This window comes from Anguilla anguilla, chromosome 4 (genome assembly GCF_013347855.1).
Source record: "Anguilla anguilla isolate fAngAng1 chromosome 4, fAngAng1.pri, whole genome shotgun sequence".
Lineage (NCBI taxonomy): Eukaryota > Metazoa > Chordata > Actinopteri > Anguilliformes > Anguillidae > Anguilla > Anguilla anguilla.
The window spans coordinates 57300596-57325741 of NC_049204.1; positions in this window are offsets into that span (position 1 = coordinate 57300596).

Consider the following 25146-nt stretch of genomic DNA (forward strand, 5'->3'; position numbering starts at 1 on the left):
TCAGAATGATGGCAAGAGAAAATTGTGGAAGGCCAAAGGAACTGCTCATGATTCAAAGCAACCCTCTCATCTGTGAAATATGGTGGTAGGGGTGTTATGGATTGGGCATGTATGGCAACCACAAGTACTGGCTGACATGTCTTCCTTGATGTAACTGCTGACAGCAGCAGCAGATTGAATTCTGAAGTGTATAGAAGCATTTTATCTGCTCAAGTTCAACCAAATTGCAAAGTTGCAACGTTCCGATTATTATAAACATGTATTGTGCAGGGTTTTGCAAAACACAACCTATGATTCCTGTCATCTTGGCACAGTTGAATGCATAGAGCGCAAACACCTGAGCAAATGGAGAGAGCACCTTTTCAGTTCCAGAAGCCCCTGTTCACAAGCAGGGTGAAACCGAGGTTATTGTGACTCTTTAATATTTTACTTCCTGAGTTCTCCCAGGACGTAATTAGACAGATTACCTATTAGGGATGGTCTTGTGTGCTGAACTGTTTTTAAACCGGACTGTCCTCAAGGCAAATGGAAGGGAAAGTCAGAAAGAATTACATGCTGCTTGGTTAAGAGTGAATCTTCTATTAATGGCCCTGGCAAAAAAAAAAAAAGAAAAACTTTCCCAGGCAGGGTACCGTTTAATTTTTAACTGGTCTGAGTACAAAAGGGTTAGTTAAATATTTAGGAGCCTTGTGGCTGTCAGTGGCATTCACATGTCGAGGCAGTTCAATCACCCAAATGCCAGACGATTTTGTGCAGGTCCTTTCATTCGTCCACAATATTAACGCATCATATTTGTTTAGGGCTCACCATTCTTTTTATTAATGCACACTTGAGTTAAAAGATGGGAATAAATGTCAGTTTAAAAAATTGTGCTTTGGAGGTTATGGATATTAAATAATGTTTACATCCCCAGTATGTCTTTCTACACTCTTGTTTGTTCTGATAGTGCAAGAATGTATACTGTGTTACTGAAATTTTGACATAAACAAAGATCAGACAGGTGCTTATTTTATGTATTCCGTGTTCTTTAATTGTTTGCATCATTGCTCAAAATTATTTGTTGTATTTTAACACTATTGATTGTAAAAGTCTAGATGCTAACAGCATTCTTTTCAGTATAACATTTCCCATGATAATGGCAAACCTTCATGCTGAGAGATTGACAAAGACACGTTTTTATAAAACCTTCAGAACCTTTTGAAATCCCTGAACATGTGGGTGAAGTTGACATTTATAGATTCAAAAGCCACTTGAAATGTAGACCGTTAAAGATACAGGGCAAACATACTGTGGAACTGTTTTAACAAGCAGGTTTCAGTTATTTAACTCTGCTGAAGGACCAAATCTATGATAGTTTTACAGGTTCAAGGTGTTCAAAGAACATTTAAAAGAATAATTTCTGACACTTTTTTGTAACAGGAGCCAACTCAGTATGCAACTATTCAGTATAGGAGTTGCCTTTTTTCTCAGAAACATTTTGTGCCTGATGTATTAACTTATATATTATAGAACCCTTCCACACTAGGAGTTTGTGGCAACATCATTTTCAATATTACATCAGTCCAGTAGCCCTTTGTATCAACCTCATGCTTGTTACCTTGTGGATTTAATTGCCCAAAACATCAGGAACAAGGCAAATAACTTATTTCGATGACTGAAGACATATGAGGAAAAAGTATTGTAGAAATAATGTTCATGCATCATCAATATTTTCATACAAAGTTCAGAAGCAAGCAGTTTAAGAATCGACACATTTGTTAACCATGGGAATCTGAAGTCATGAATGACCTGACAATAACAGTGGAGAAAATATCATTTGTGTTTTTCTCCATGCAGAAATGGTTAGCATTTGACAGATACCAGTGTGTAATTCTGTTGACAACATGCTTGCAGTTGGCTATAAATAAATATTACTGTACATTTTCATTATAGATACAAAAAGACCAGTTGATTAATCTGGATGTCATATTAAAATATGTGCATGGCCAATCAAACATCATGGACAATCAGAATGTTTTTGTTGTAAACAGTAAACATAGACATGTTTGTGTCGCTTCTGTAGCTAGTCGGCTTATATTCCCTCTGGAAAATGCATATTAACTGGATATATTTCATAGTTTTTTTTTTTTTTTTTTAAATATGTTTTTATCACAAGTTGAACAATATTTAATTTCATTTTCATAATGAAATTTAATTTCAGAAATTACTATGTGCAATAAGGTATTCTCAGTCAGAGGTCAGAAAGTAAAAATCCTGCCATATGTTTTCTCCACCCATTGTGCTGATTAGCAAATGCAAGTGATTGGAACAAAAAATAAATAAATTAAATTAGAAATTAAAATTATTCTGGAACAAAATACTGGAGGGGAAAATATTAGGTAGATCGGTGACATATACATTTACATTTTACCTGTTTAATACAAAAACATTATTTATGATTGTCCATGATGTTTGATTAGCCATGCCAATATTTTAATATGCCATCCTGAATAATCAACTGTACTATTTTTATCTATAATGAAAATACTGTGCGGTAATAACTGCAGCAATATTTATTTAGAGCCACCTGCAAGCATGTTGCAGTCACCCCAGCATTGCAACAGTGCATATGTTCGACAGAATTACACACAGTCGCCCTGGATTGTACACCTCTGCAAATAAGCGACGATTGTGTCTCCACTAATTTCCTTTCCGTTCTTCGCTCCCGCCCACACCCAAAGAGCTCCCCTCCTCTGCTCTTTCTTTGAAGTTGGCTCATTCTGCAGAATGTCAGAAGCCACTCTTTGCGGCCCTACTGAGGCTGATATCAGCTGGCCTGGTTTCGAACCCTACTCACCAATTCCACATTCGGCACAGCTGAAGGCTGTTGTACTGTATAGCACATTCGCAAGCTTTATTTCAGTGGTAACGTTAGAACTTGTGATTAGGATCATTTTATTAAAGAAATAACACATATGATATAAAGTTGAATATAGTGTAGACTTCCTTGTGCATCAAAACATACAAATTCCCAAACCATTCCAGGCAAGGGAAAAACATACTTTTTTGGTTGTGCTCAATTTTTCATTTTTTTCTGAAGTGCCCTACAAATAATGTATGACTATTAACACCCGATTCATACTTACATACTTAAAAAAATAAAATAAAATAAAAAAACTATCATAAGATGGCAATTATTTTCATTGGTAGGTACTAAAAGCATTTAAAGATGGTTTATTCATAATTAACAGTCTGCTTCTCTGTAACACTCTACTTAGGATGCTGTGTGTTTCTGAATGATGAATTGGCTCTTGCTTTAATAAGCTCACATTCAAAATGCCCCCTAAAAAAAGGCAGTACACAATGTATAGCAAATTTATCTGCAAAATACACTACATTGGAGACTTATACAAGCCTCTTTAATATCAGTGTACAGTCCATGAATTGACCACGTTTAGCAAATGCTTGCACAAACCTAATAAAGAATACTTTGGTCCTTATTGCAAATCACATTACAAATCATGTTCACAGACTGACAGATGGACAGAAAATATAGACACAGAATACATAAATAAGAATCGGAATGATACAATTTGTGGGACATTTAGTTCACAACAGCAATCTCTTTTTTCATGTTTCATGAAGTAGTTAATTCAGTTCCACTTTTCCACATAGTCACAGCTGTAATCGTCTTCTATATCTAAACCTGGCCCAGTGCCGGTGGAGTTACTATCTCCCTGTGGATAAAGTCACCATCTGTGTTGTCAAGTTTTTTACTGATGACACTGTTTCTGGTGTATTGCGTATTGGTGGCCCTTAGAAATACATAAAGAACTCTGAAAAACCCTGAAAGCAAATACATTTTTAAGAACTAAGGCAACACTGATTAAATAAATGGGAGTACATGCATGATTTTAGCATATTTAATGCAAATTTCAAACAAAAACAATTGTTGAGACACACAGCAGCAGCTCAATTCAATCTCATAGGCTGGCACTTTCAACAGCAACCCACTCAGGGCAGTACTACTACAGAGGGTACTGCTGGCTAAATTATGACATCACTATTTACATACTAGTTACTTTAACTGTATTTGTTGAACTAGAAGGGAGGGGCTTTAAACTAGATAATTTTCTTTTACATTTTAACTTTGTACGCATGATGACAAAGCTATGCAAAACACAGATTTATACTGTATAAAGTTAGTATAAAAATGAAGTGCATAACGCTCCTTCACAGGCGGGCTCCAGAGAGTGATTCTTGACACTGAACTGAACAAAACTTAATGAAACATTACTTTTTTTTCTTACATGTGAATTCACAACACCGAAGCACATGACTGCTGCCTTTCCATCGGTTCAGTGTGGCTATCACTGATGCCTCACACAAAGAAGGTTCTTGGTTTGAATCCTGGCCGGGACCGTTCTGTATGGAGTTTGCTTGTTTTCCCCATGTTCCGTGTACTCCGGTTTCCTCGCACAGTCCAAAGACAAGCAGGTTAGGTTAATTGGAGAGTCCAGATTGCCGCTGGTTTGAATGAATGGTGTGTGCTGCAATGGCCTGGGAAACTAACCAGGGTGTGTTCCTGTCTCTTGCCCAATGCATTCTGGGATAGGATCCAGCATCTGCCTGACCAGGCATAAACAGGTTAGATAACAGATGGATAGATGGACTGTCTCAATGATTTGCAAATCTGTCGTGTACCGGTGTAACTAAATAGCTTTTAATGCATGCTCACAGTTGGCTGTATTTTCGCTTACAAAGCAAACTCTAAAATGATTTGTAAGACCGATTTAGACACTGAATTATGCTGCCATATGACTTTGTTTGTATACAGTGAATTCAGTGGCCAGTTACACAATAATAAACCAATCACATCTCTCAAGTGACTTCCACACACATACATATCCACACACTGTCTTGGTAACTGTCATTGTTGGCATCTACCACTCAGTGTTTTAATAGCACATTAAAATGTTTCCTAATCAATGCCTATATCACAAAACATTGCATTTAAATATTCTGCATGGTGGCAGTGTAGTGAATAACTGAATGTCTTACTTACACTTAGAAGGGCCCAAATGTGTCCAGAATGTCACTGTTTGTACATGTAAGACAGCCAGGTGTGTTAATGTTCTTTGAGTCGTTAAGTTCCGCAGCCAGCTGACAAAGGTCAGAAAAAAAAGATCTCTCCACTGAGTGACGGATGACTGGCAGTTCAACTAACTTGTCCACTTCTTTGAGCAGTCTGATAGATACTGTACAAGAATAGTTCAGCTAACTTCTTTGAACAGTAGCAGAGAACCAATTGGTATTTCCTTGAATGCACATACTGGGTGCAGATTCCACATCTCACTAAACTGTTTGACTAAAAAATAATGTCCATTCAGGTACCCCTATTGGAATAAAAACCAGTTAGGCTGTTTGTTAGTGGTTAACAACTAAATAAGTTGTTAAGTTAAGATGCAAATTCATATTGAGATTTTTAAAAACACATACTCGTCAAACGGTAACTAATTATAAGTCTAGCCTATGTTTTGATAATATGTAATAATCATGTAACTGACATAATATTTAATGTATTTATTAACTAATAATTGATGAGAAGTTAATGAGACTTCACTATTGTATTTATAGATTATTATTTTATGTTAATAACTACATTATTTTATGCCAATTCCTATTGCAATAAAAGAACCACATTTTTTTTTAAAATTATGAACGAATAGATTTAGCCTATGTTTTGATGATTTATACATATTCATGTAACTAATACATTTGTTATGCATTTGTTACTAACTATCGGAAAGTTAATATGTACTGCTTTGTTAATGTTAATTAAACAACTACATTGGTTAATGCCAATTCATAGTGGAATAAAAAAGTTAATGTATTTATTAGTGGTTAACTAATTATAACTATTTTATGTTTTGATAATGTATACTTATGTAGCTAATACATTAATGTATTCAGTTACTGACAAATGAAAAGTTATTTTCATGCTTAATTAATGTATTTGTATATCATTGATTCAACATTAGTTAATGTTGACTCATGTGACCTTATTGTAAAGTGTTACCGATGAATGTGAACAATTTTGGGTTTGCTCTTTTATTGTAGTTTTCCTCAATACCTGTGGTGATACTGTGAATGGTAAACCCTGGGTGGTACTAAATCCTGTTAATGGTCATGGACCCAGTACGCCAGTGCTACTCCCTGATTTTGTGTTGCACAGTTGGCTATGTGTTCTACACGTGTCCCATTGCTATCAGCTACAGCACATTGAAAGTACACAGAACAGCAATGCCAACGGGATACTTTCCACAAAAATGTCAAATCAAATCCAGTTTATTGGTGCCCCATATGGCACAAACTGTCTTGAAAATGCATCACATTGAAAGGAAAATTCTTATTATATCTTATGACATCTATATTAAACTGGTTGGCTATTTATTTATTTATTTATTTATTTATTTATTTATTTATGTGTTTGTTTGTAGGTTTGTTTGCTCACTTTCCAGTTTCACACTAAATTCTGTCCATTTTCATTTAGCCGGATTTTTCTGATTTATTGATACTTTACATTTACTTTTAAATGTATAGTAACTGGCGTTTTAGGACTGATAATAAAAAAATAAAATAAAAAAATAATGATTTATCTCCTCATGGCATACCTTTATAATAAGAGTTTGTGGCACAAGTTATTCATATTAAGGACATTATTGCGAGGTCAGTCTAGTTAATTGTATGCATAACAGGTGCAGCGAGCTTTGAAACAAGTGCTCAGTTGCGCATAAAAAGCACTCACATGGCCTATTCTGCACTTAGAAAACACCAAATATATATGTTGCTAATAGACTATATACAAAAAAGTGCTGTAATTTCTAGATGGTGGAACCAAAATGTATAAAAAATATCAATTTAATAAAAGCTGGGAATCTGCAATTTAACCACATGTTCATTTTTTATTTCAAATCTGAAATTGTGGAGTACAGAGCCAAATCAAGACAAAAATAAGTAATTCCCAAACATTATGGAGCTGACCGTATCGAATGTTAACTAATGATTATATTTATGGTTATTCCATGAATGGCCAATTTGTTGAAACATTCTTTAAAACAAAACTAGGTCTTTTCTCTCAGAGAGTGTTACACTGGCTTACATCAGATTTTTTTTTTTTTTTTTTTTTTTTTTTTTTCAGAATTGTTACCTTCTGCCATCTTCAGTAATGTGATGTCTGCCCCTGTCTTGATAGAGCGTGCTCTCAAGATTTCATTCGCATTTGAAAGTGCAACAGTAAGTGCTTGGCAATGCAGCTCAATGTTTGGTATGGCAGGTAGTATCAAATGAGAGCCCCAGAATAAAACAAGCATTCTGTAGTTTTATATCTAGTTAAAATGCATATTGAGCTGCAGTTGATTGACCATTTCTTCTCTGATGGGTTGGTGTTGATGTGTGAATACCTGTTCTGACAAAGATATATACTGTGTACAGTTCAGTCCATAAGTATTTGGACAGTGAAACAGTTTTCTCTCTCTCTCTCTCTCTCTCTCTCTCTCTCTCTCTCTCTCTCGCTCTCTCTCTCTCTCTATATATATATATATATATATATATATATATATATATATATAGTCCTCCGTACAAGACTTTCATATTATTGCAACTAAAGGGGATATGTAAATAAAACGTGGTATTCACATTACTAAATAGCAAGTTTTCAAGTGCTTTTGGTGTTATTCCTATCACACAATTCAAGTTCATTGTCTCCAGAAAAGTCCATACAGTCTACTGTTAAATTATGGTCTGGAATTAAAATTAAAAGCAAGAAAATTGACTATGCATCATATACAATTTGAACTGGCACTTCAAAAATAATATATTTGTGTTAATCCATACTGATAAAATTGGCTATTAGTCTATTCATTTAACAGGGCCTGGAGTACGGAAGGTGGAGGGCCAGGGAATCCCCTGGAGTAAAAAAAATTCTGGGGACAAATCACATGTGATTCAATTGGTAAGCAATCACCCTATGGCCAGAGGGATCAAAGGGCTAAAAGGTGGTAAAAACTGGCATTTTGGAAGACATCTTAAAATCATAGTCTAATACGAGGCATTTCCTTCAGTTTTTACCTTTCATTGAAGAGTCTCACAAGATGTCAAGGAATTGGAGTTACAAAGATGGTAATCCAGGGATATGAAAATGAAAAGAAATGTAGTTATAATCATTGTAATAGTGATATACAGTAGAAGCCAAATAAAGATCTGGTATGAGTGGGATCAGTATCAAATGCACATTTTGTTAGCGAATGCAATACAATTAGGTAGCTGTGTAGCTCATTTTGTAATAACTTTTAGATGTTTCATTGCAATGCTTTCTCCAAGCTGTACATATTTGAGGCATGGTAGAGCTGATAAATAAATAAATAAATAAATAAACAACACTGATCATGGATCTGATTTTTATGCAACATTTATTTGGTGGATGGTGTACAAGGTCTAAAATATATCAAGTGCAAGGCTTTTGTCATTTTATGCTCTAACAAATTAACATTCTTGGAATGCCCCCCCCCCCCCCCAAAAAAAAAAAAAAGAAAAAAAAACCTCCAGGCCTGTGGTGTGTGCTAGACCATTAAATCAGTGTTTCAGATTCCTGCCAAAGCTATTGATTTAGAAATATTAAGGTGGAAAATTTCCCAAATTAGCATGCCTTTCTGGGATAGGATCCACAAAGAAATGCAAGATATGCAAGTTTAAGTAATGCCTGAAGATTTACCATGAGGATCTGGCAGCTGCAGAATTATGCCACTATAAAAAGCCATCAAACTTAAAACTGACAGGTGGGCCAGTAATCTAAATCTGTAACTTTTCTGAAGAAAGGACAATGTGGATTTATTCTTGCATTTGTGTGCTCATTGTATTGTTTTGGGGCAAACAATTCATTCTAAGTATATTTGTGATCATGTGATCATTTCAATTTAAAATCTAGCTAAAGGTAATGTGTAATATATATATATTACACACACATATATATATATATATAGCTCCAAGGACAGGTGTTTACAATATGTATTTCACATATGTCCAGCATTCCAATCGAAGAGTATGCCACAATAAATGGCACTCATATGGGCTCTTCAGTGATTTCTTTATAATAAGGACACGAGCAGTTAACCCCACTAGCTTGGGTGAGAATTTGCCCAAGGAATGTGGTACACATTCTGCAGGAGATGTGCACTTTCTTTGAAATATGTCCTTGAATTAAAACTGAAGAAACATTGAGAAACAAAGGCAGTTTTTTTTCAATGTAAAGTGTATGACACTGTCTATTTTTGAGTGTTTGTTTCTCCTTTTTTTCTTCCTTTTCCTTATGATGCCCAATAAGGCAAGTCAGACAGATCACATAACTGCTTCTTTAAAGCAGTAGATAAATAACACACAAAAAAAAATATATATATCAAATTTTTATTTCCTTTGGTATTTTCGCTGACAGGTTTCAGGAAACTAAACTGGAAATAAAGGTGGGGAAGCAATTTATTCTGCTTTGGGTTTTAACTCTTGAAACTAATTGTGGAAGTCAAATCTGGAAAAATGTGTCATGTCATTTAAAAATGTCAGCCTGAGCCACGATAACAGCAGAATGAGAATATTGTGACAGGAGGGTTGGGGGGGGGGGGGGGGGGGGGGGGGGGGGGGGGGATATGAATGCTGAGAGTTGTGCAGGGTGGAAGCTCATCCCCTTGTATTTTTGTTTCGGGGGAAAAGGTAATTTGTAAAGAATTCCTCTGACAAGATGATGGAGCATGCCCCTTTGTTGTTTTCCCTGAAGTGTCTCACAGCCAGGAGTGCAGTGCTTACTGTAACATGTTGACTGACAATTAGATTTAAAACAAATACGGAAAACAGAAAATAGCTGCAAGCTTCAATTAAATAGGAACCGTGGACCAGCATGGGCTAGCACAAAAATGAATTCTTTGTATCATACATCACTGTATCACAACAGGCCAACCCCTTTCCCTGAAATTCTAATGTAATAAAGAGCTTTTTGATTGGCCAGTAGAAACCATAGTGTTTTACTGCAAAATAAACTCCATTGGAGCATAATCTCTTTTACAATTTATATATATACAATATTACTGAGAAAGAGATGTCCCTTCAGGCAATACCGAAAATGTCAAAATCATATCTATTGAAGTAAGGTTAAAATTTCTGTTGCAATATGCTCACATATACAAATATGATTGACAAAGGGGTAGAAAATGATTAACAAAATTAATTTGCATTATTTAATCGGTAAACAGGTAATTAGTAGCAGTAATGTATACTTTTCTTTAAACAACACTGAAGTTTAACTTAATTAATTTTAAAAGAAGATAATCCGAAGTCAATGTTGTCGTACCTGACTCCAGGATATGGACTTATTGTAAATTCAGTCTCAGTTTGTGACTTGTAACTCGACTTGGCCTCGACCATTGGTGACTTGGACTGTAGAGTCACTCTACTTTTCTGTTGTTGTGTCTTAATTCATTTTCGTTAATCATTTTGTGTATTAGGTTTTCAAATACTCAAGGAGTTGATTTTAATAATGATTAAAATTTTTATCATTATTTATTTGTATGACAATGGGATAAAAATGCACTATTATGCTCAGAGAAGGTGAGCATATTCTGTGCTCCCTAAATACTGATCTTTCTGTTATAAAAGTCATATTGATTGTGCTATCCAATATTATAATCGAGACAGAACTGTTCCTTTTTTTATTTTAAATTTGCTCATGTGAAATGTATTTACTAAAGTCTCATTTATTTTGGCTAGCTTACATGCTCATGTTTAATTTCTTATTTTCAACAATAGTAAGAAACAATACAGCTGGAGTTTAATTCTAAGCCAAACGATACCATATGTCTGTGCTTCACCTCTTAATTTCCAGAGCACCTTCTCCAGAATACTGACTCACTTGACCCCTACATGGATCTTCTGAATTTGGTCAGACATTATATTTTTCACTCCATCCAATTAAATTCAGTGAATTCAGTGCTGCTGTTTCTTCTGCATAAAATTAACAGTAAGGCATCCGATGAGAAATAATAGTCCATCCATCCATTATCTATACCCACTTATCCTGGTCATACCTATGGGCAATTTAGAGTCTCCAATTAGCTACCTGCATTTCTTTGGACTGTGGGAGGAAACCCATGTGGACACGGCGAGGACATTCAAACTCCACACAGGTAACCCCAGGCTGGGATTCAAACCCAGGACCTTCTTGAGGTGACGGTGCTACCCACTGCAATACTTAACCATTTTTGGAAAAGTTCAGAGAGAATTCCAATTGCATTGCAACATGCAGTCTTTAGAATCTAGCATGACAACAGTGTCATTTTTATTCATATTAGCCATTCTTACATCATTATTCACCGCTTTGCATTCTCTATTGTAGCATATCTGTAAGACATAGCAAACATTTGTTTGAAATCAGTAGCCTACATGCAAAGTATCAGGTGAATATGCTGGGGAAAGGGACAATGAATTCAGCAGCACCCCAGGGCCTGGCTAAGTCAATAATCATTGTTTTTTATTGCTACCTGCGATCATAAATTCCTCCCTCCCCCTCCACCCCGGCATTCACTAATCTCTTTTCTTTGGCACCCCCACGACAGGCAGGTTTTTAAATCCTGTGCCTGCTCTTGCCAATTGCCATACCAGTAGATGCCCTCTAACCAATATGGTAGGAAGTATATTTTATGTGAAGCTGGCTTTGGCGTGTTTGTGTAGCTGAATCTTTTTTGTTAACTGTGTACCCATAAACCAATATATGCTTTTATTGGGTCAAGAAATGTGACACGTTGATCCCATTGCTCACGTAACAATCAGGGTTTTTTGTGTAGAGATGAACACTGGCTGTGTGCCCCTCACCTCTGCACCTATAGGAAGTGTGCTGGTAATGTAACTGCATAACTGGTAGCTTTAATAAAAAAGTATCCTATTCAAGCCATTCAATAAACATGTATCCATACAAAAGATTATTCCACACATTACCATGAAGGAATGAGAGAAGATAATAAAGGAAGACCTTGTGCTGTACGTTTCTACCTCTTCACTACATGGAGGTACTCCTGTGCCAGTTTGATCCAGGCTCTGAATGGCCTGTAATGTTTCTGCTGTGGCACCTAACTCTACTTTTCTGTGTGTGTGTGTGTGTGTGTGTGTAGGCCATAGACATGTGCCTCCTACCATCCAGGAGTTGGATTAATACTTTGGATAGTTAGCCAAAAATATTCACAAAGCATAAACAATAAAAATATTAAGTGAAAGTGACCATAGAGGTCATTCAGTTTTATGTATAAAGATGAAACATTGCATTAGTATAATAAGTAAGTAAGTAGATGTATCAAATATAATTATTTAAATGTCTGTTTATCATGCTTTAAATGATTTAGGTACACTATATGCAAAAATAGCAGGATTGGTTTTATCAATCAATATGTACTCAATATGTCATATTCATATAGAATAAAGCCACATATTATTGACATTTGACTTTTTAATACTCTTCACACACACACACATACACACACAGAATGGGTCTATATTATTTCCCTGTAAGACACATTATCTCTCTCCCTCACTCACGACAGGCATGGATAAGGAATTTCCATCAAATGATGAAATGTTTAGTATTACTAATTAATTTGGTTTATGTGCTTTTAGCTGTTGTGATGTAAAATTTCACAATTCAAAGGTTTTCAGGTTAAATGAGCTTTTCAACTGCAATTTAAGTACAGATTTTTGAAGCACAATAGATCACAGTGTTTCAAGTAGGGGGTAAGAGATCAGATTTCCAGTGAGAAAGAAAAAACAGAAACAACTCACTTATGTCAAAAATCCCAGAGGAATTCTCTATAAATAGTTTAGACATATGTACATACCTCAATGCTTGTCCTTGCTATTCAATGAGAGAGTAGGCCATTATCATATTTATTTTTGTGCCTTAACCGCAAGAGTCTGGACTGTGCACCAAAACTTTAAATATCTGACATTCCTAACATATGTTTCTGGAGATGAGTTCATGGATAATCTTGAACTCATCCATGAACTTCATAAAGCCTGAAACCCTTTGTGACTAATGTCCAAAAATTGGATGCAAAGAAAAAGCCATGCTGTAGCCTACATTCATAGGCTGATTTGAAAAAAAAATTCCAAAAATTTGTGATCAGCTCAAATAGCTTGACAAGTGGCAAAGGAATTTCAAAACTTCCACAATGGACATTAATCAAAAACAAAAAAAATCATCTTGTCATCATCAAGTGATTCATTTGAAAAAAAAAAAGTGTTTCAAGGGTTCCATATATAGATTTCTAATTCATATATTGATTATTATTTTACCATACCGATATAAGTGTATTTTACAATTCATATTACAATGCAAATTTGTTTAAAGTAAGATATCATTCAGATTTCTACCTGAACTAAACTATCCTTGACAAGTTCAGTGAATTGCTTCTTTCTCCATTTAGGATGATGGCAAGTAAGGCAATACTTAATTATTAATGTACATCTGCTGTGAAATGTGCCAGATCATAGAGAAGAGAGAGGTTGTTTTTTTGCATATACCTAATTGCGTTCAGCTGTTCTTTGAGGGTTTTATAGGAAACTCCTGTTGTCTGGCCAGCTATTCGAGTGCGCTGCTACCTATAAGTGTGTGTGTGTGTGTGTGTGTGTGTGTGTGTGTGTGCGTGCGTGCATGTGTGCGTGCGTGTGCATGCATGCTCTGGAAATGTGAAAAACATTTGATTATAGTCAGCGGCACTGAAATTTTCTGTCACACCCTCAATAAATGGCAAAAGTCCCAGTAGAAGATTGAATTAAATCTTTTAAAGTTATATATTTTCTGAAACGTTATCGATTCCGCTTGGCCACAGTGAGTGTATGGTTGCTATGTAAATTAAGGAACATGTACAGAACGCATAGGCCAATTTTTGTCCTATTGAAGCGTATATATGCCGTAGTAAATCTACCCCCAACCGCATTATCTAGGTATGATGGTCTGACTCTGAAAAAATCGACCTTGTACGATTTTAGTCGGACTACAATGTTTACATGTTTAGTCCAGTTTTAGCCGGACTAAAACAATAAATCGACTTTTTCAAACATCGTGTAAACCCACTGTGTGTCAGATTAACAACAACAACAACAACAACAATATAAAAGGCTGGCATAAAAGACCTGGAAATGAGTATTGGTGGACCTCAAGGGAACAAAAGTTTCTTTACATACAGTAGAACCTGTACATGAAGGCATATTGTATCTCATGGATGATAAGACAATTAAAGTTTAAATATTTAATCTGTACTGCTATCCTAACTCTGGGTAAAATCAGTGCTTACTTATACATGCATATAGTTATATGCTAAGTCACTTTTTATTCATATTCATTCAGATATACAGTTCAGTCTTTAGTATTTAGACAGTGACCCAATTTTAGTTGTTTTAGCTCTGTTCTCCAGCACATTAGTTTTGAAAAGAAACAATGAATATGAGGTTGCAGACTGTCAGCTTTAATTTAAGGGAATTAACATCCACATCATTATCCAGGAATCCCTGCAAGAATTACAGCCCTTTTTATACATAGTCCCTACATTCTAGGGAGCCACAAGTAATTGGACAATTGGCTGCTCAGCTGTTTCTTGACCAGCGACCCAAGTACCCGAGTGTAAACCTGCACAACAATCTCAACAAAAGCACAGCAGTATTCTGGGGCTCAGGCTTTGCATTTGAACATTCTTTCAACATTGACACTGCATACCAGAATACTGAGACTTTGCACGGATATACACAGCTGGCATCCTTCGGTAGAAAGTAGTTTTCAATGTAACTGTGTGCAACAAAGTCTGTGGATGTTGATGAGCATGTGTGGTTATATTTGGAAGAAACATTGCAGTTGAGTTTTTCAAATGTAAATTCTGGCCCTTTGAGAGACACAAGTGTTGGTCCTGTTGAGGTCCATTGGTTGAGGTACAGCAGATATCTAGAAAGCTAGTGAGATCTCAGCAAAACTATCTGAATGGATAATTAGCAAATGTGGAAATACAGTTAATTTCATTTTTGGGGCAACTTCCCCTTTAAACAGTACCAAAGTGATGGAAAGTGCAGAGAAATAAAGGAACTAATCATGATCCTAAGCATTACACCTCATCTGTGACACATGGTGGAAGGTAATGTTATGACATGTGCATGTGCATGTATGGCTGCCACTTAGAACTGGTTCAGCTGTGACAGCTCACGGCAGCAGCAGGATGAATTCAGAAGCATAAAGAAACATCTTATCTGCTCAGATTCAGCCAACTTTCTCAAAACTCATTGAATGACACTTCACCTTGACAATGACTGCAAACATTCTGCTAAAGCAATCAAAGAGAGTTTCAAGGTGAAAAAGTGAAATGTTCTTCACTGGCCAAGTCAGTCTCCTGAACTGAATTCAACTGAACATCTCTTTCTGAAGCAGGACTGAAATTCTAGTCTTCATGATGGTGGATGCCTTCTAAAGCCAAATGCAATCTCTGTAGATGAAAACAAAGGCTAATACAAAGACTAGACACTCACGGCACTTTTAAGGGTGAACAATCAATACAAGGGGAAATAAACCTGGGTAACAGTTAACACCATTCAGTCCTCCTTTAACTTACTTTTGCTCAAAAGTAGGGGGACTTTACACAAAAATAGCTTTTAGCTGTAAAATGGTAAAGCATGCATGCATGCATGTTGCTACTTTTGTCGTGTATTAATCTTTTGATCTAAAATCCAAATGTCCTCGGTATATAGCAAAACTGATACATTTCACTGTACTGTTCTCATATTTTGGAGGGCATTGTATGTATAATATCTGTAATTCTTACACGGATCACCTGATATGTATGTAAATACCCTGACAGCCTGTACTTTAATATCATGTTCATTATATTATTTCAAATCAAACATGTCAGAGTACAACCCACAGCATAAACATGTGGAAGAAACCTTTCTCTTGAGATATGACTCACACCTGTGATTTTCAAAAATGGAAGGCGTTTGATCTGATTTATATTAATACACATTTAGAAATGAAAAATATTGAACTACTGATAATTGATGCTGCACTTGTGATAATCAACTAACGGTTCTTAATGGGAAACAGAGGGCTGAGGCGTTATTGAGGTAGTACTGAAAGCAATCCAAATTATTTTCTTTTTAAAATGCAACTTTAGGTCCCATGAGATCAATTAGGAGCTTGCTGAGAAGAGAAGGATGAGCATGTGATGGAATTATTTATCAGGTTTTTCACTCATCACAGAGAACAAACTTTCATTCATTTTTAAGCTACGCAGGAAAGACATTTTCAAGTGTCATAATTGCTAATGATTTGGCCTCAGTGTGTTCAATAATTTGCTGTTTTAATTAAGATTGCCAGGATTTTTAGATATATTTTATACATTGCACATTAAATTATAGAACTGTTTTGGTCCTCAACAGCGTATAATTAATTCAGAGAAATAATGAGGTTTTTTTTTTTTTTTTTTTTATATAATAAAGAGGGGGGCAACATAAAGAGAAGGATGATTTTATTTTTTTTAATTATTTGAATAAAACTAATTACAGGTGGTATTGTGCACCATCTGAATCCTGAAAAGGACTCAGAGCAATGAAACAATGGAAATTCACGGTAAATGCAATTTGAAATCAAATTTTCCCTTTTTAATAGCCATAATACATTTTTAAAACATGAAGTTCTGCAGGTTCAATATGATGGGAATTTTAAAACTGCTTATGTATGACCAAGAATGTTCCGTGGCCCATTGTATGTTATCTGGAAAACAATAAAACTAAATTAATAAATTAAAAAATACATGAACTTACTAAACTAACTAAACTAAACTAAAATCTGCCACAGAAAAAAAGTGGAAATGTCTCAAATTAAAAAAACAAAATAAAAATGGAGATAATTAAATTTCAGCTTTATCAAGTGACTACTGACCTAATGCTGAGCAGATTATTGGCAGTAATCAGATCATTCTCGGCAGTGGCAGTCTATTTTACTTTTTACTATATTACAGTAGTTGTAGTGTAAGACAGGGGTTCTCAAACTTTTTCCATGCCAAGGCCCCCCAAATAGCATTCTGGCCTGTGATGTCTTTAGAAACCCATTGACAATACTACGGAAAATGTAAAAAAAAAAAAAAAAAAAAGAAAAACCTGAATATATTTCCTTACTTTTATTAATGCAATAATAATTACATTTGTATTTCAAATCTTTAATCATTCCATTAAACTCCATTATAAGCATTGTTGGTCTGCTTGTCAGGTCTTTTCCTTTTCAAAAACCTGTCCATTTTTGTGAGTTAGCACTAGCTAGCTAGATCCTAGTTAGCACTAGCTAGCTAGATGCTAGCAAGCAAGTTAGCTAGCTAAATTTCAGGAGCAGAGCAGCATCGTGGCAGGTGCAGACCGTCACCAGGTCAACACTGACAGTACGTGATGAATGATGTTTTGACTGGTGGGCAATTAGAAAGATGGGCATGGCAAATAAGATGTTGATATGTTATATATTATTATGTATTATATTTTATAATAATACACATAATAATAATAATAATAATAATAATAATAATAATTCAATTTAATTTTTTAAAATAATTTTTTTAGCATTTTCCCTCATTTTCCCTCCAATTGCTGAGGCCCCCTGGCGCCCCCCACTTTGAAAACCACTGGTGTAAGACACCAAGAATCAGGTTTCGTTCAAATGTGTGTTTTTTTCGGGAATTGCAATGAGAACCTTCTAGTTCCATAAAAATAAATAATAATAATACTAATAAGTGAGTAAAAAAGGGGGAAACTGTTAAATTGAACAGACATGTCCTTGACTTGGCATACAGTATGAGTTTGTATTTATTAAAAATACAATTAGCAATGAATGGGCTCTGTTCACTGTAATATTATGTCTGTGTATTGATGCCCTCCCCCCATTGTCAGCATTTCCTTGCTCCCCCAAGACCACATTAGCTTCATTGTTTGCTCCACTCTACTTCTTTTGAGCAGTCTTTGGTTCCCTCTTCAATACCCTGACATACACCTCAATATATACGTCCTCCTTTACCCAAAATCCCATGCAGCTCTCTGAGCTGAGGAATTTCTGCTTACTTTCACATCCATACAATTCTTGCCATGGTGAAAAAGGTCTGATTTGATCTGTCCAGCTATGCCTGCCAACTAGTGCCGTTATATAGAAAACGCTATTTTATCTGCAGACACTGTGCTGTAAAACATTTCAAGGCGGCTGTACTTAAGATAATGAGTAACGTGGCTTGCCTTAAAATCTTTATTTAGGCAAACAACAGATCTTCAGTTCTTAATACTTATTCATACAGTTCATATAGAACAAGTTTTACATAACATGGTGGCTCCCATCCCTTGCTATTGCAGTAAAGTTGGGTTGCAGTGCAGAAATAATTAAATTAAGAAATGTATATTTCTGTATGATTCTATTTGTGGCTTAACATATACTACACTATGCAATACTATGCTATACAATCCTATCAGATGAAAGATAATTATATTTTGAATATATAACAGTAGAAACACAATATACATATGCACAAACACTGGGCAAAATACTGGGATGTCACCTTATAATTCTTACTGGGCTCATCTTACTGAATAAATACTGACAGTAGTCTTCGCATGTTTCTCTCTGGCCATTTGATTTTTATTTAAAGTGATTCGTAGGGCACCAAGGAAGAAATGCTTAATAATTCAATGGGTGAGAATCTACTTTCAACCATGACTGATTAATTGTGATAATTGTAATTACTATTTGTGAATTTGCGTGTGTGTATATAATTTCACACTTTCACCCTTTGGGCTATATTAAAATCAGTGAGTTGAAATGGTTTGGCCTTTCTTTTCTCATAACAAACCGTCACTAAATAACAGTGTAAAAATACATCTTTTCCAAACTTAAACTTTCTTATTAATACGAATACAGACCAATAGAAAATATTCAATGCAAAAAGATTTTATTCTTTCTCCTCAGTTAAATACCTGAGCTCCAGCTCTTGGGAAGCACTGGATCGATACTGACACAGATCTTGATCTCTATTTTGTCTCAATTTTACAGTTGCTCGTAAGGTATGAAATATGAACCAAGGGGAACATAAGCCAGACTTTGGATACATATAAGATCGGATGACTGCTGCGGCATCTTACTGTACAGTATGTAGTTATTTTGTAATGTATGTTTTTAAAATGAAGTTTCTCAGTATGCATTTAGGTTGACTTTTCATCGCTCTCATTTTAACTCTTGCACTGAGTGGGAGGGATGAGGGCTGGGTGAGTTGTTTACGAGATGTTTGGTGTAAATGCCATGGCACAGTGGTATTTTAATAGATTTGCAGGGTTGTTATTGGAGTGACTATATGAAAAGTTTTGTTGCTGTATGTTACAGAGGCATGCATACATTGGCACTACTATGGTAACAACATAATTTAAGTCCATTAAACAAAAAAATCATTATTTTACTGTGCAGCTATTTTTTTGTTAGATTAGAAAAGAAAGGGTATACGTGAGTGTTATGTTATGTTCATGTTACTGTTGTTATTAGCATAGTATGTTCCATTCATCAAAGTTCCACCATTTAATTGCATCAGTGCAGTCTTGTTGGTCAGACAGGCAAGGCTGTCTTTATTGTATACAGACAGAAGCATGCAAGCAGCAATGTATCAACCCTGCAAAGAGGTGTGCCCAGTTCAAGTGAAATTTCAAAATATTTTATAGTATATGCATTATGGTGATAAAAGATAAAACAAATTCAGTCTCTTTCGCACAGGCAGTTCTTCTGCATATATTGCTGAACCCAGAATCTAGGACAGTACAGCTATGAGCATGAAAAGAAAATGAACTAAATGTGTGTCATATCTCCAAAATTCAGTGTATGTAACGGATAGAACAAAATATTTTAAGAAAAGCAACAAATGGCTGGGTTAAGAAATTATTTACAGTAAACTCATGACTGAATACAATGTATATTCTTTAACTGATAGGCATTCTATTTGTATTACTTTTGGCAGAACACAATTAGGTTATAAGATTATATACTGAATTATTCAATGATGTATTTCACAATTAACAAATAAAAAAGCACCACTTGAACTATTTATTCTGTAAACCTGAGCCTGAGTTTTACCCATGGTGACAACTCTTGTGTTGACAAGCCTGAGGGTATTTAAAACGTGTTATGTGGAACTGATGGACTGCAGCAGGGTAAACTGTTATCATTCATTCAGGTTCTCACAGATTAAAAATGATGCCTTTGCTTTGCTTCTTATCTAGAGAACTGTTTTTTCATTGGTTCCCAATAACTTACATTTTCAAGTGACATACAGTATATTGCATTGGCAAATCAGCCATTATTTATTTTTTTAGTAGTCCATCAAATTGAAATGAATGCTAAAACTGAAGTGACCCGTATAAGCGCGTTGTGAGTCCATAGGTAAATGACCAGCTTCTGTATGGCACACTTGGTTTCTGCATTCTCACAGGAATATGTTTAATGGACCCCTTTCAAGCCAGCACATCGACGATGATTGCATCCCAAATTGCTTACTCGTTCAGTCATTTACGATGCCCTACATAGCGAATGATATGTAGTACACTACAGGAGGAGTGAGAGCATGAACAAAACGTTCATTTTGGGACACAATTTTCTCATTAGCCTGGGCTACAGCTACCAAGTGAGTATCTATTGCCCAAATGTGTCACAGTCATCTCTGTCTGCTATTGAGAAAAAAAACCCGTGCTGACCCTGTTATTTTTTGTTTTCAGTTTTCAAAAGCTGACAAAGTTAAAAAGTGGAAAGGAAGATTATCTCCCTCTTTCAATAGTAGACATCGTTAGATGTCCCAAACATGTAACACGTTATTACATAAGACTTAGCAAGCTAAACAAACTAACTAGCCAAGCCGTAGGCTTCTGTCATCATGTTAACTTTACGGTACTTTATGTTACGCAAAGCTGGAAAATGCTTTTCACCTCATTTAGAAAGGCATAGTCCAGATTTTGTTTTCCAATTTCTCGCATACAGTACTAAGAATGACTAGCAGCAGCTTGCTAAACATACAGTGAGCTCCTTAATGCTTGGGACAAATGCATTTTTTTTCTTGATTTGGCTCTGTGCTCCACAATGTTCAATTTGTATTCAACACATTCAAATATGGTTCAGTTAAAGTGGACATTCTCAGTTTTTATGTAAGTGTATTTTCATACACTTTGATTTCACCATGTAGAAATTATTCCCATTTCAGGGCACCATAATGTTTTGGTAATATTATTGTGATTTAAATAAAAGTAAACATGTTTAGTAATTTTCTACATATTCTTTGCATGCAGGGCTAGTTGCCTTAAAGTATAAGTACCAGATATTATAAAACATCAGATATACCAGATATTCACAATTTTATTGAAATAAAGGCAAGAAGTAAACCCTAAAATATTGATTGTGCTTTTTTGCCCCGCCTCCCTTTTTCAGAAATGTTACCAGCTAATGCTGTATCACAATAGATCCAAATGTGATTTAGTGTAATGGAAAACGCTGCAGCGACATAAGAACAGATGTTACATTTGTTTTAGCTCATAGTTTTTTGTTTCTGCGTTTGCTTCACAATGAAAAAAACAAATTGTCTCCTAAACAGCTAGTTGGCAGGCTAGGTAAGTTAAGATTTTCTAAGCCTTTTGTGACTGATTTCAGATGCGGATATGACACATTCTGCCCAGAGACATTTGTCTTACAGCATGTATCAGAGGCACACAGGGCTGGAAGTGCAGTATGCGTCATCTACTGCACTGCATGAGTCATCGCAAGGTGCACTGCTCACATTAATGCACATGCAAGAGCATTATGCAAGTGATGGAAGGAGATATTTTAAGTGTGGCTGATTATGTATTCTGTTGAATTTACTAAAGTTACTAAAATGAATGAGGGTTTTTTTGCATTTCATTGCCTCTAAAGTGCGGGCATTAATCGAGATGCAAGTAGAACATTGAGAGAATCTATGGAACAAGAATCACATTATTTTAATTTCCCGAGCAACAACAAACTGTGTTTTTAGCTTTATACAGTACAGTGATGCTAAATACTGAGTTTCTAAGTGCCACCATTGCCGTGCAGGTCATCCATTTAACAAGCACCCCCTCACTGCAGTCTCATCTGCAACTATGCACCCCAAGAATTACACACTAGACAATAGTGTCCACCTGGTAGTTCATAAAAAAAAATATTATTTGACCACCACAACAAGTAACAAAAAATTCAATAAATAAACTAGCTGCACTCCTACCTGCATCTACATCAGGAAACAAAACACAACAACATGAAACTTAAAGTACAGACAAATATGGCAAAAGACTGTAGCGGTACAGAAACTCTGCCAAAACAGAGTGAGAAGTCAGTGGAGAGACAAGATCTGCAGGTCATTCAGGCTTTTGTTTTCTTGGCCATCAGGAGGACCCAGGTAGGCCTCTTCAGGAGTCAGGAGATCAGCTTCACCTGCAGGATACACACACAGGCATTCAATCAGACTACTACACATGGGAATAGAAGATTTATTATGAGGCACCCATTTCCAAGATGTGTCTTCAAAAGGAAGCAATTAGCAAAAAGGTGTGTGTGTGTGTGTTAGAAAGCGATAGAAAGAGAGTAAAATGAGTGATTAATATGCATTATATTGTGACAGTATAATTGAGACAGAAGAAATCAATGTTTTCTATAAAACATTAAATAAAAAAGTCAATTGTGTCTGTCAAGCCACCTGGAGGCACTGACTATTTTCCCCAGGCCACGCCCTAGGCCATACAGTACTACAGTAGAGCTAGTCCTGATCACAGCAAATACATACTTCTCAGTGACAACAGCAGGTAACCTGTGGGTGACATGCATTCTACTGGGAGAAACTAATGTTAATAAATGTATATTACAAATGAGTTTTTATGCACTTCACATGAAGATGAAGTTGGAAAACTAGCCTACAATTTTTTTATTTTTTCATTTATTTATTTTTTTTGGGGGGGGGGGGGTGTGGTTGTGAATAAAATGGCACAAACCACTGATGACTCTGGCCTTTATAGCGTTAAAGACTCAAACGTGGGAATGTACAACACATTGTACCAAAACAAACTTAAAAGAAATGTAAACAGACACTCAGAAACAATTTTATTTTAGTAATGCAATAAAGTATCCTATATATCTATCTAGCAGCAGTGGGTAGCACTGTCGCCTCACAGCAAGAAGGTCCTTCGTTCGAATCCCAGCCGTGGCCTTTCTGTGTGCATGTTCTCCCCCTGTCTACGTGGGTTTCCTCCGGGTACTCCGGTTTCCTCCCACAGTCCAAAGACATGCAGGTTAGGCTAATTTTAGATTAAATTGCTCATAGATATGAGTGTGTGAGTGAATGGTATGTGTGCCCTACGATAGTTTCGCTGTATGTCACCCAAATGTTTCAAACACTGGGACATGCCTTTGCAGTAAAAAACAAAAAAAGATGTTCTTTAATTTCGTCATTTGCTCTTTGTTTGAAGGAAGGTGGACTACCGGTTCACAGCAGGCATTGTCTTTTTTATGGGCAGAAGATGTAGCTAAATATCCAGTGTGGAGAATTGTTGATTGTGGGACTGGACCATTTGTGATGATGAAATTGGCAGGGAAAAGGGAAAATGCAAAATAACCTAAGTTTGGGGCTTTATTGTGTGGATGCGTGACGTTGTATATGAAGTCTGTGTTTTTACGTGAGGTTAGAAAGTGCAGAAGTACAGAATATGTGTGGAACATGCTCTGCTAAGCCATAACTTGGGTGGATGGCATACCTGCCATCCCAATATTAATGATATTTAATTGCATTGTTTAAACCAAAATCAGTTATGTGTACTAATAATTTTAAAGCAGAAAATCTCTTCCATAAAAGCGACAGCACATACACTGTAAATAGCTCATGGAGCATATTATGTTCCCTGTCATGTTGTATCAAACTGTATAAAATATGCAGGCCACGCATTCATCAGGATTCAGGGCAGGATTTAGGAGCAACAAAGTCACAGTAGACACTGTGCCACATTTAACATGGCAACACTGTGCCAAAGGTCAACCCATCCTTGGCAAAACACCACAAAAGCCCAGGAAATGCTTTTAGAAAATGTTTGTCTTCATGTGTTTTCAAATATCTAGCATTTAGATTGTGGCCTTAGAGTGAGAAACAGTGAATTGTATACAATATTATATTGTTTCTAATAATGTCCCCTTCCGTGCCCTCCACAAGAATCAAAGAAAATGTGATTGGGCCAATTTAAAATCCATTGATACCCTAATCTAGGCAGGCGATCTATGGGTCTGACCTCATGCAGAAGAGACAAATCAGAAGACAAAGGACACCATATTGAGGGTCAGAGACCCTGCATGGCTACATGCCAAACATTTCCCTTAAAGTTTGAATGCAATCTGTGACATTTTAAGTGAGTGAAAATCGTAATGTCTATACAGATAATGGTGTGAGGCATGATAGTTGAAATCTCAATTTTTAGAACCAGTTCCACTTTCTAAAGTGGAAACCAACGTGGTACAATTTGGTTTTGTTATATGGAAAATAATTTGACTGAAGGTGGAGGTTACAACTGGCTGGCTTTGACAGTTATCTATCTACAAATATCCTGTTGCAGATTAAGTGAGGGGTTCTAGCACGCAATACTGCTTGTGTTCAGTATTCAAATAGTTTAACAAAGGCATTGCCCATTAGAACCACTGGATTCAGAAAATAAACATATTTTTAATTCGTCCTCGCTTGTCCGACAGTGTCATATAGTTTCAGAGCTGATAACAAAAAAGTAATTCTGACTGGTATACTGAGGAATAACAATGTTTGCTTTCTTAAGATTACAGATGGGCTCATTAAATCAAAGGGAATGTGTTACATTTTCAATTTTATTCAAACATGGGGAAAAAAAGCAATATGTTTCATCACAAAAAGTAGTATGACCCAAAATGCCTTATTGATTTTTTTCTTATCTTGCTAACTTGATGCTTAAATTGAACCTGCCCTTAGCTAGGAATCCAGCTGTGCTCTAAGATGTGAGGTCTGTAGTCTGAGATTGTCTATG